We start from the raw sequence: 10,235 nt of genomic DNA, 5'->3' as shown, positions 1-10,235 counted from the left end.
CAGAAGCCAACACCATAAACCAGGGCTCAGCAAATAGGCCTAGAGCCTATTTGTGCAATGAGTTTTATTGGAACACAGCAATGCCCGTTTGTTTACACATCATCTGTGGCTGCTTTCGAGCAGTAGGGTCGTTGCCACAGAGTCACATGGTCTCTTCAATTTGGGCTCTTAGCCTGCAAAGCCTAAAATACATATACTACCTGGTCTTTTACAGGAAATGTTTGCCGACCCCTCCTACAAAGCAATGCCATCCAATAAAACTCTGTATGATGATGAAAATGTTCTATATCTACACCATCCAATATGGTAGCCACTGGCCACATGTGGCCACTGATTCTCAGGGGTGGAGGCTTATGGGGGTTCTGATGCCTCTGTGACTATTACCGTCTCCTTGATTATCCTCCCCAGACTCGAGCTTGGAGAAGCAAGGGGTACCCCTGTAAACCATCACAAATCACTTAGCAACTTCTGCAAGACTTCTTTGGGGGTTTCCATTTGACTCCTGAAGTCACAGTAAATGCATTATAAAGCTTCTTCATTCCCAAAGTTAATTTTCCTGGAAAACAACTGTTGAACATGGATATTTTCCCACAAGACTCACTGGGTTTTAATTTTGAGCTCCAAAACAAACGCCAGTGAAAACTATATCATTATTAGAAAGTGCTTTCCATTTGCAAATCTTAGCTATGTTATTTTTAACAACTCTAGGTTTCAAATTCTTTATCTGTAACATAAAAAGCCAGAGCCCTACAGTCTCAGGTACCATGATTCCTGGGATTCTGGGATTTCTGCCCTTTGAGCTTAGAACTTTGGGGAAAGTCCACACCACAGTGTAAACAGACACCCGAACTCAGAGTCTAAAACTGTCACTGACTGATGAGAGTGGATTCTCAGAGGATGCTTCATAGAATTTAGCTCTACCTTTTTAAAGGCTGGAGGTGATTGCAAAGCGTACTGTTGGACTTGGAAGAGGAAGACATTGATCATTGCCAAATGGCCTGAAGAATCTGTAGAAAAGCAAGAAAAGTGATGATAGTCTAGGGGAAAACAGAAAAGAGGGAGGGGAACCCCTTCCTAAAGCATCCACTCAGATGAAACGGGCTCTGATGCAGGAAACCAGATATCCTGGGCTGGTCAGATTCGCCTTCTCCATCCACATCAGAGCCTGATTGAAAGACTATCAAACACAGACTAAAGACATGGCCTGTGTCAGATAACACGGGTCTTCTATTCCTGCAGCTGAGTTTTCAAAAGGATTTTAATGCGTACTTTATCAATGAAAACCTGGAGGTCAGCCCGACAGAGATTTCAATTAGCCAACCATATCCCTGAGACTATCCCGTTCTGAAGTGGAGAGGGGGAAATCAGTGAACTGAATCATATAGTAAGGCAACTTTATTCTTTTTTGACATGAGTTTAACAAAAAAAAAATAATAATGATTTTATGGGCAGTTTGCAATAAGGGTTTATAATAATAAGTCCCTGAAATTTTATACAAACTATGATAATAAGCACTGTATATGCTGGGGGGGTTTTCCTGTAATGGGATTTCTTAGCTTTCAACAGAATCTTTCACAGGGGTTCACAATCCATAAAAGGCTGACAATCCCTGGTGGTGGTGGGAGAGGAGTTGCTGAACCACCATCAGGAGAAGTTATTAATTAAGGGAATCAGTGTTCTTCACAGCTGAAATAACCAGAGAGGCCAGCTGTGAATGTGGGTAATCTGTGATTGGTGGCTATTTGGTAGAATTTTATTAACTAGTTATTTAGTGTTGAACTACCAAGGGAATGGGGTTTGAGCTAATCTTGAGAGGGCTACTGATAGCAAATGGACCACATCTGGGATGCAGTATATGATTCCGAATGACAAAACCTGTACAAATTAAAGCGCTGAGGAGCAGAATCCAGGAATCTTCCACCTCAGAACAGAATGAAAGTCTTGACATTGATTTAAGTCAGCCTTTTTCCTACAGTCACATAGGACATAAATTAAAACCTCTTTTCTCATCCGCAAGACAGACACATAGTAGGCAATCAATGGGTGATGACGTGATAGTGGTGGAGGTGATGCAGGTGATGTCATTTATTGAAAGAGTCCAGAGGGGATGGGTTATTATTTTGACCTGGAACAAGTCTTCCCAGCCCAACCATATCTTATCCATGCCAAACACCTTCTTCATAGAGTCTTCTCAAAGACTCATGGGATTTCAAGTGTTCATACTGAAAGGAATGTTAGAAATCATTGACTCCAATGCTCCTGTTTTGTTTTGGTTTGGGTTTTTTGCTTGTTTGTTTTTATATGTTGTGTTTCATTTTTATTCTTTTTTTAAAAAGACTTTAGGGACTTCCCTGGTGGTCCAGTGGTTAAGAATCCGTCTTCCAATGCACGGGACGCGGGTTCGAGCCCTGGTCTGGTAACTAAGATCCCACATGCCACAGGGCAACGAAGCTGGCGTGTTGCAACTAGAGAGAAGCCCGTGCACCGCGAGGAAGAGCCCGCATGCTGCAACTAAGACCCTACACAGCCAAAAATAAAATAAATAAATGTTTTTTTAAAAAAAGACTTTAGTTTTTACAGCAGTTTTGTTCACTGCGAAACTGAGAGGAAGGTACAGAGATGTCCTATATAGTATCCCCTGCCACCACATGTGCATAGCTTTCCCCTTTCTTAACATCCCTCACCAGAGTGATGCCTTTGCTACAACTGATAAGCCTACATTGATGTAGCACCCAAAGTCCATAGTGTACACTAGGGTTCACACTTGGTATTGTATATTCTATGTGTTTGGGCAAATGTATAATGACACATATCTACCATCATAGAATCGTAAAGAGTAGTTCCACTGCCCTAAAATTCCTCTTTGCTCTGCCTATTAATGCCACCCCTTGTCCCCCAAACCCTGGTAATCACTGATCTTTCTACTGTCTCCATATTTTGCCTTTTGCAGAATGCCATCTAGTTGGAATCATACAGTACGTAGCCTTTCCATATTGGCTTCTTTCACCTATTAATATCCATAGCTTGATAGCACATTTCTTTTTAGCACTGAATAATATTCCATGGTTTGGAGGTACCACAGCTGATTTATCCACTCACCTACTGAAGGACATCTTGGTTGCTTCTAAGACTTGGCAATTATGAATAAAGCTCCTATAAACATCTGTGTGTAGGTTTTTGTGTAGACTTAAGTTTTCAACTCCTTTGGGTAAATACCAAGGAGTATGACTGTTGGATCATATGCAATGCTCCTGTTTTAATAGATGTGGAAAGAGATTAAAGGAACGTTCTCAGAGTTAAAGGCAGACTTCCACATCACTCCTCCCTCCTCTACCCACCCCTAAACAAACAACCACAGTCTTTACAATTCACCTACCTGGAAATCATCCATATTCTGCTCTGTGACACCTTTTCTAATAAGCAGGTGTTGAGAGCTTTTGCTTTCATTTGCCTTTCATTTCATTCTCGGTGGTTAAGCTTTATTTGCAACTTTTAGATTAAATTTTCTGAGGGCTTTGTTCTGAGCACTCAGGAACTGTGTGCTAACTGGATTCACTCCCAGCTCCTGAGGGCCATGCCAAATGCAGAGTATGTGCTTGTTATCAAGAACATTTATTCAGACTTTCAGAACTTCAGACACATCCCTATTAGTATGAATCACTAAGCTGTTTGTTTGCCAATAATGTGCACTAGAAATGTACAAAATATTTTGTCAAATACTGATTTGACCAAAAAAAAAAAAGCCATAAAGAAACCATTATTGGGAAAATTGGAGAAAAACAAGTATAGATACACAGTTCACGTTAAATAACAGAAGTGTATCAATGTTACATTTCCTGGGGGTCGTGATGTGTACATCAGTTCCCCAAGGTCACAGGAGGGAGGTAGGATCAGAACTCAGCCGTTTGGCTCCAGAGAGTCCTAACAGTTTCCTGTCATAAGGTGTTTATACAAAGACTATTAATCACCAGTAGTAAAATGATCAATTCAACTCACCTAGCCAGGGAAAGCTTCACTACTGGCTACCCAGTTGTAGTGACCTCATTTTGGAAAGAATGAGGAGAAAGGAGGCTTCATAGGCAGGAACAAATATGCATTAAAGATTTATTCTTTGCCAGGCATTAGGCCGTGCCCTTCCACACATTATCTCATTTAATCTCTCAGTAGAGCATTAAAAGGAATGAAAACATATCCTGTTAGGCAATAAATTAGTGCTACACGGAGGCAGGAGATAGATGGGCCCCAGGTTGAACAGCCGGAATTCGTCCCCTTGGACAGATGCTCCAAAATAGCAGGAGAGAGGAGAAGCTGAGCCCTGCCCAGATAAGAGATAAAAGACCACGTGTTCCTCATTCTCGAAGTCAAGGAGACCTTCTCGACTACACAGGCACAGGAAGGCTCCCCGGAGGTCAAAAGGCACGGGGTGTCACCTCATAGTAAGTGATGCCAATTACCCATAGGCCTCTTCGCTAGAACCCATCTTGGCTAAGAGACGTGCACGCACACAGGGGAGGACCCTGAGATACAGCAAATACGGACTCAGAACCAGGCAAAGCAAGATGACTGGCCAGAGGAAACACGGAAGAAATGCCCCATAAAAGTGATTCAGACTACCACGAGGGCGCAACTCTTTCTGAGCCCGCCCGTGTGTCTATCCACACGTACTCTTTTTCTCCTAATAAACACTTTACTTGCTTCACTACTTTCCGTCTCTATGTGGAAATTCATTTCTACACAGCTGACGGGCCAGGGCCTTGCCACCGGCCACTGGTGCCAGGTGGTCTAGTGGCTAGGATTCGGCACTCTCACTGCTGCAGCCTGACTTCAGTCTCTGGCCGGGAACCGAAACCCTGTTTCAGGCCAAGGCCACCCGAGATCATATTAACCTAGAAACGAAAATGGTTGCTCATTGCAAGGGGGAAGGACTTCACGACGCTCAAAGGAGACAAAATCCCTATCTCTCTGTGCACACTCAACCACGATTCAGCAGCCTCATTGCTTCGCTCGTGCTGTCTCGCTGGGCTTGTCACCTGAAGATGGTGTGTCTTGCCGTTTTCCTCAGGCCTGTTGTCTCCAGACCACCTTACGAGCCTTGGACGACTGGCACTGAGCTCTGATCTGCCCCGCTCCCTCCATAGCACTGAGTAGATGCCCTGATCACTGGAGCTGCTCCCCCTCCACTTATTGAAAGAAATTGCAGTCAGAGAAGGTGAAAGGAGACCTTAGTGGAGGATGTGGGAACAGCATTCCCCCGGAAGCACCCCACAAAATTACCTCAGCTTTAACTGCTTAATTGGAGCAATGGTATTTAACAACTTAATTAAGTTATTCAAGTGTACTCCAGGAGGCCCTGTAGCATCTTTCCCTGCTGCAAAGCTAAAAGAACTTTTCATGACTTAATTGAAAACATGTTCCTCAACTTAAGAGCTGCTTTGGTGCAGCTCTGAATCTAAATGCAACTCATGAATTCTACCAGGGGTTCCCCTAGGCCTGTTGATTCTGGCCTTAATTTTTTTCAAAGGCTGGTGGAGCCACCTGAGGATATTCTTAGACTTGTCCATGTTCTTATTCTGTGAGCTAGGTCTGGACTAATCCCTCTTCCCTCGCTCTTACATTTCCTAGAGGGCATTTGGCATTTAGTTTCAACCAGTAATAGGTTAGCCAGTGTGCAATTTCAGGTTTGGGGGAGCTGGAGACTGTTAGATTTGAATCACATGTAATTCTCTCAAGCACTACAATTAAACCTACTTATAAAAATATGTTAATAATATGATGTCATTAACACTGACATGTCACAACATACACACAAAAACATATAATGTCACAACATCTTTCACAGTTGTCAAAGACTTTAAAATTCTAAATGTGGACTTGCTGACATTCAGTTTTCTTTACCTTAGCCTTTGACTTTTGGAATATTTCTTTTCCTAGGAATTATAAGTGGGGCAGGTAGAACTGTAACAAACTAGAACAAGTTATTTCACGTCCCTGATCTCACGAGCCTGGAGTCAGTAATGTTTGAACTGAAATCACAAGGGGAAGAGGAAGTCACTAGAGGATGGCAACGGTGAACCTTGTCATCTAGAGAACTCTCTAACCCAGGGCATGGACAGAATTCCCTCCAAAGATAACTCTTCCTGAAGATGAACTTGTAGACCTAAATTATAAAACACATGAGGAAATACAAAGCAAAAAGAGAAAGTCCAAAGACCCCAAAATAGAAGAATTTATGCTTAATAATGAGTATTGTTAAATAGATTTTCAGCTGAGTATTTTAATTGTATAAAGAGAGAAAAGGAAATGTAAATATAACTTTTTAAAAGGTACAGAATAAACAAGAACAGGTTGACTTGAAAATGAACCAACAAGAAACTTCTAAATGTGAAAGATACAGTAGTCAAAATAGAAAGATTCATTAAACTGGCTAAATAACAGACTAGACTCGGATGAAGAAATAATTTATGAATTGGAATATAGATCTGAGGCATCCAGAAAACAGTATAGACAGAAAAAGAGGTGAAAAATATGAAACAGAAGTTAGGAATATGGCAGCTAGAATGAAAAGTTCTAACCTATGTTTAACAGATGCTCTAGAATAAAAGACTAAGGAGATGTGGAAAGAGGAACTTTTGAGGTAACAGTGGAGAATTTTCCAGATTTGAAAAAAGTTATGTCAGATGAAAATGCACAAAACTGAACAAAATAAATAAAAACAAAGGTTTATCTACTGCCAAACCATCCACAATAAACAGAAAATCTTGGAAGCTCCTGGAGAGAAAAAATAGGTTACCTGAAAGGATCAACAATAAGACAGAATACTTTTCATCAGCAACCATATATGCCAGAGACAATGGCTGAATATCTTAAAAATGATGAAGGAAAATAATTGTCACTCTAGAGTTTTATATCTGGCTTAACTATAAGAATTTAGAGGAAATAAAAGCACACAAAGACAAGGAGGTAACTTTCCAGAGACCCTCACTGGAGAAGCCTACTGAAGGATACACTCCCACAAAATGGAAATGAGTAACCTACACAAAGCCAAGGTTAAAACAGAAACAAAAACAAAAAGAGAGAGAGAGAAAGGAAGAGAGAAAGAAAGAAAGAGAGAAAGAAAGAAAGAAAGAAAGAGAGAAAGAAAGAAAGAAAAGGAAGAAAGGAAGGAAGGGAAGGGAAGGAGGAAGGAAGAAAGAAAGTTATAAGTTGTTGAGAAATATTTAAAACAAAAGCTTCTCCCAACCCAGAAAACTTCTCCCCAGAGACAGAAGAGAAAGAAAAAAAATTATTATTGAATAATCATTAAACAAGAGTGTGATGCTGATCACAGGCAATATCTTTGCTGGAGATTGCAAAGACAGAAGAAAATCTTACTTTTTTTGTATAGCTAAGTAGATACAACCCATTATATTCATATTTTCAAGATGAGATTGTTAAGCTTATTTTGTCCTTATGATTAGAAATAGGGTTTGCCATTTGTAGTCAGGCCCGTTTTCTCCCCAGTTATTAGCACCTGGGTTCCAGAGGCATTTTTGTCTCTGAAGTCCTGTGACCCCAAAATCATACCTTGAAGTGATTAGCTTCTCCCCTTGCTCAAAAAGCCATTCAAGTTTAAATGTTCAAATTTGTATGTTCAACTAGGATGTTCAAAGCATTTTAGATCAGTAGTCAGGACATATCTTCCCTGTCCTGACTGTGCCATTAATGAGCTGTGAGAACCCACGCAAGTTATCTCATCTCTCTGGTATGAATGCAAAATGAGGGAGCGACGCTGAATAATTCCTGGTCCCTCAGCTCTCGGTCTGTATGCCTCTATTTAGGACACAGTTCAAATTGGCTGTGTGTGATGGACTCCTATTCCTGTTCTTGAAGAGCCTCAGAGTAGTTCCATCCTGGAGAACAGAGCTCCTTTCAGTCCAAATGCAAATAATAAACATGAGCGTGAGAATAAATGAGCAGCTGCCACCTCTTCAGCCCGTGGGTAGTGGCAAAGCATTGAGAAGGTAAGATCACAGACTCTGGTTTGATTCCAGAATAAGACTTTGACGTTTGCACAGAAAAAAAATCACTAGTGCATCAAACCCTAAAAGTTCGTGTCTTAAAACAACAATCACTTTATTTGCTCACAATTCTGTGAGTCTACTTTGGCCTAGATTCAGCTAGCAGATTCATCTGCTGGTCTTGGCCCGAGTCATTCACATAGCTACAGTCATCTGAGAGCTCACCTGGGCTGCATTGGTCTAAGACAGCATGAGTCTAATATCTGAAAGTTGGTATTGTCAGCCAGGTGGTCTGTGTGTCCCCAGAAGGCTGCTTAGAGCTTCTTCATTTGACAGACAGCAGCATTCCTAGACGGTGAGAGCACAAGCTCCTGGGCAGGGCCTCTAGAGGCATAGCCTTGAATTTGAAAGTTGCACATCATTCCCCTGTCTTCTATCCCTCAAGTAAGCCTCAAAGCCAGCCAGATTCAAGGGGGAAGAGAAACGGATTCCACCAATGGACAGGAGAGGCAGAGTCACATGGCAAGGGGGAGTGAGTGAGAGCATGGGAGGTATTTTGCAAATGTCTTTGTAAACAAGCGACCACACTGATCACAGGCAGCATCTCTAGCCTAGTGTGAAGCAGGTACTCGGTAAACACTTGTTTAAAGGATGTATGTCTTCATCTGCAAAGGCTGATGGGTCCTTCCCCCTCCTAGGAGACAGTAACAGTGATATAGATTAAGAGATCTTACCACTGGAGACTCAGTCGAGCCACTACTGAGTACAAATACTGGTGCACACTATTAGGGGGTGGGTTTTTTTTTTTTCCTTTGGTTTGCAGTGGAATTGTCATTTCCCTTTGTTCCGTGGATACAAAACATACTGAAATGGAACGTCGACCCCATAATAACATCTTAATAACAATAGTTACATTTCTGTAAGAAAAATACCACAGGTGAGATTTGATTACCATAGATTCACTCACGGCAAAAAGACGATATGTATTGTTCTCTATTTGCTTTCTTACTCTCTTATCTTCATGAGGAAAAACAATTATCAAGTCAACCAAATTCAACAAATAGGTAATTAATGCCTCTTTAGGGCAGGGACATAGTACCTGGAAAAAAGGTGGCATGGAAAAAATGTGTGCACCTCCTCGCCCATGCTCAGCCCAGGTTTTGTTAGATCTGGAGGTGCAGAATGTCTCTTACTGTTCTCACTGTTGCAGCCTCAAGAAGTACATGCACCAGGATAGGTTGCTCTAGCTACCCTGCCTTTCAGATGAAAAGTTATGAGCAAGACTTAAGCAACTACTTGCTTTTGGGGAGAAGGGAGGGTAATTTGTATTTACATATACTATGCCTTTTTTAATTTTTATTTTATATTGGAGTATAGTTGGTTTACAATGTCATGTTAGTTTCAGGTGTACAGCAAAGTGATTCAGTTATACATATATATACATATATCTATTCCTTTTCAGATTCTTATCCCATATAGGTTATAAGAGTTTTTCATTTGTTTGTTTGTCTTGGCTGCTTCAGGTCTTCGTTGCAGCACGTGGGCTTCTCTCTAGTTGTGGCGCACAGACTCCAGAGCACATGGGCTCTGTAGTTTGCGGAGTGCGGGGCTTAGCTGCCCTGCAGCATGTGAGATCTTAGTTCCCCGACCAGGGATCGAACCTGCGTCCCCTGCATTGGAAGGCAGATTCTTTACCACTGGACCACCAGGGAAGTCCCTATAACAGAGTATTGAGTAGAGTTCCCTGTGCTATACAGTAGGTCCTTGTTGATTATCTATTTTATATACAGTAGTGTGTATATGTTAATGGTGCAAGGTTGTGGGTTATTGTTGAACTATTCCTTTTGAATGAAGTGCCTTTCTCCTCTCTTCTGCTCAGCTCAGCGTTTCCTTCCCTGAACCCACACCCTACCCCAGCCAGGTGGCTGGTCATCCATCTTCCAGACTCTTTGTTGCCCTGAGCAAAGCTCCACTACACACCCATCACACCTACTGTACTACTGGTCTACGTGGCCATCTCTTCCAGGACTTTGAGCTCCCTGAGAACAGGTAGTTTCTTATTTATCTTTACAACTCGAGGCAAATAATAAATGTTTGATAAATGATTTAAGAAATGGGTGAAAGAAGAAATGAACAAATAACAAGTCAAAGAGCAATCAATAGGTAACCTGCACTAACATTCTGAAGCCCCCAGGATGAGCTGACCTCTACTTCTCATCTCAAAACAACAGGACCCAT

The sequence above is a fragment of the Balaenoptera physalus genome (genome assembly GCF_965194825.1).
Source record: "Balaenoptera physalus genome assembly, chromosome: 9".
Lineage (NCBI taxonomy): Eukaryota > Metazoa > Chordata > Mammalia > Artiodactyla > Balaenopteridae > Balaenoptera > Balaenoptera physalus.
The sequence above is the reverse complement of the archived record's forward strand: the minus strand, read 5'-3'. Positions refer to the sequence as shown.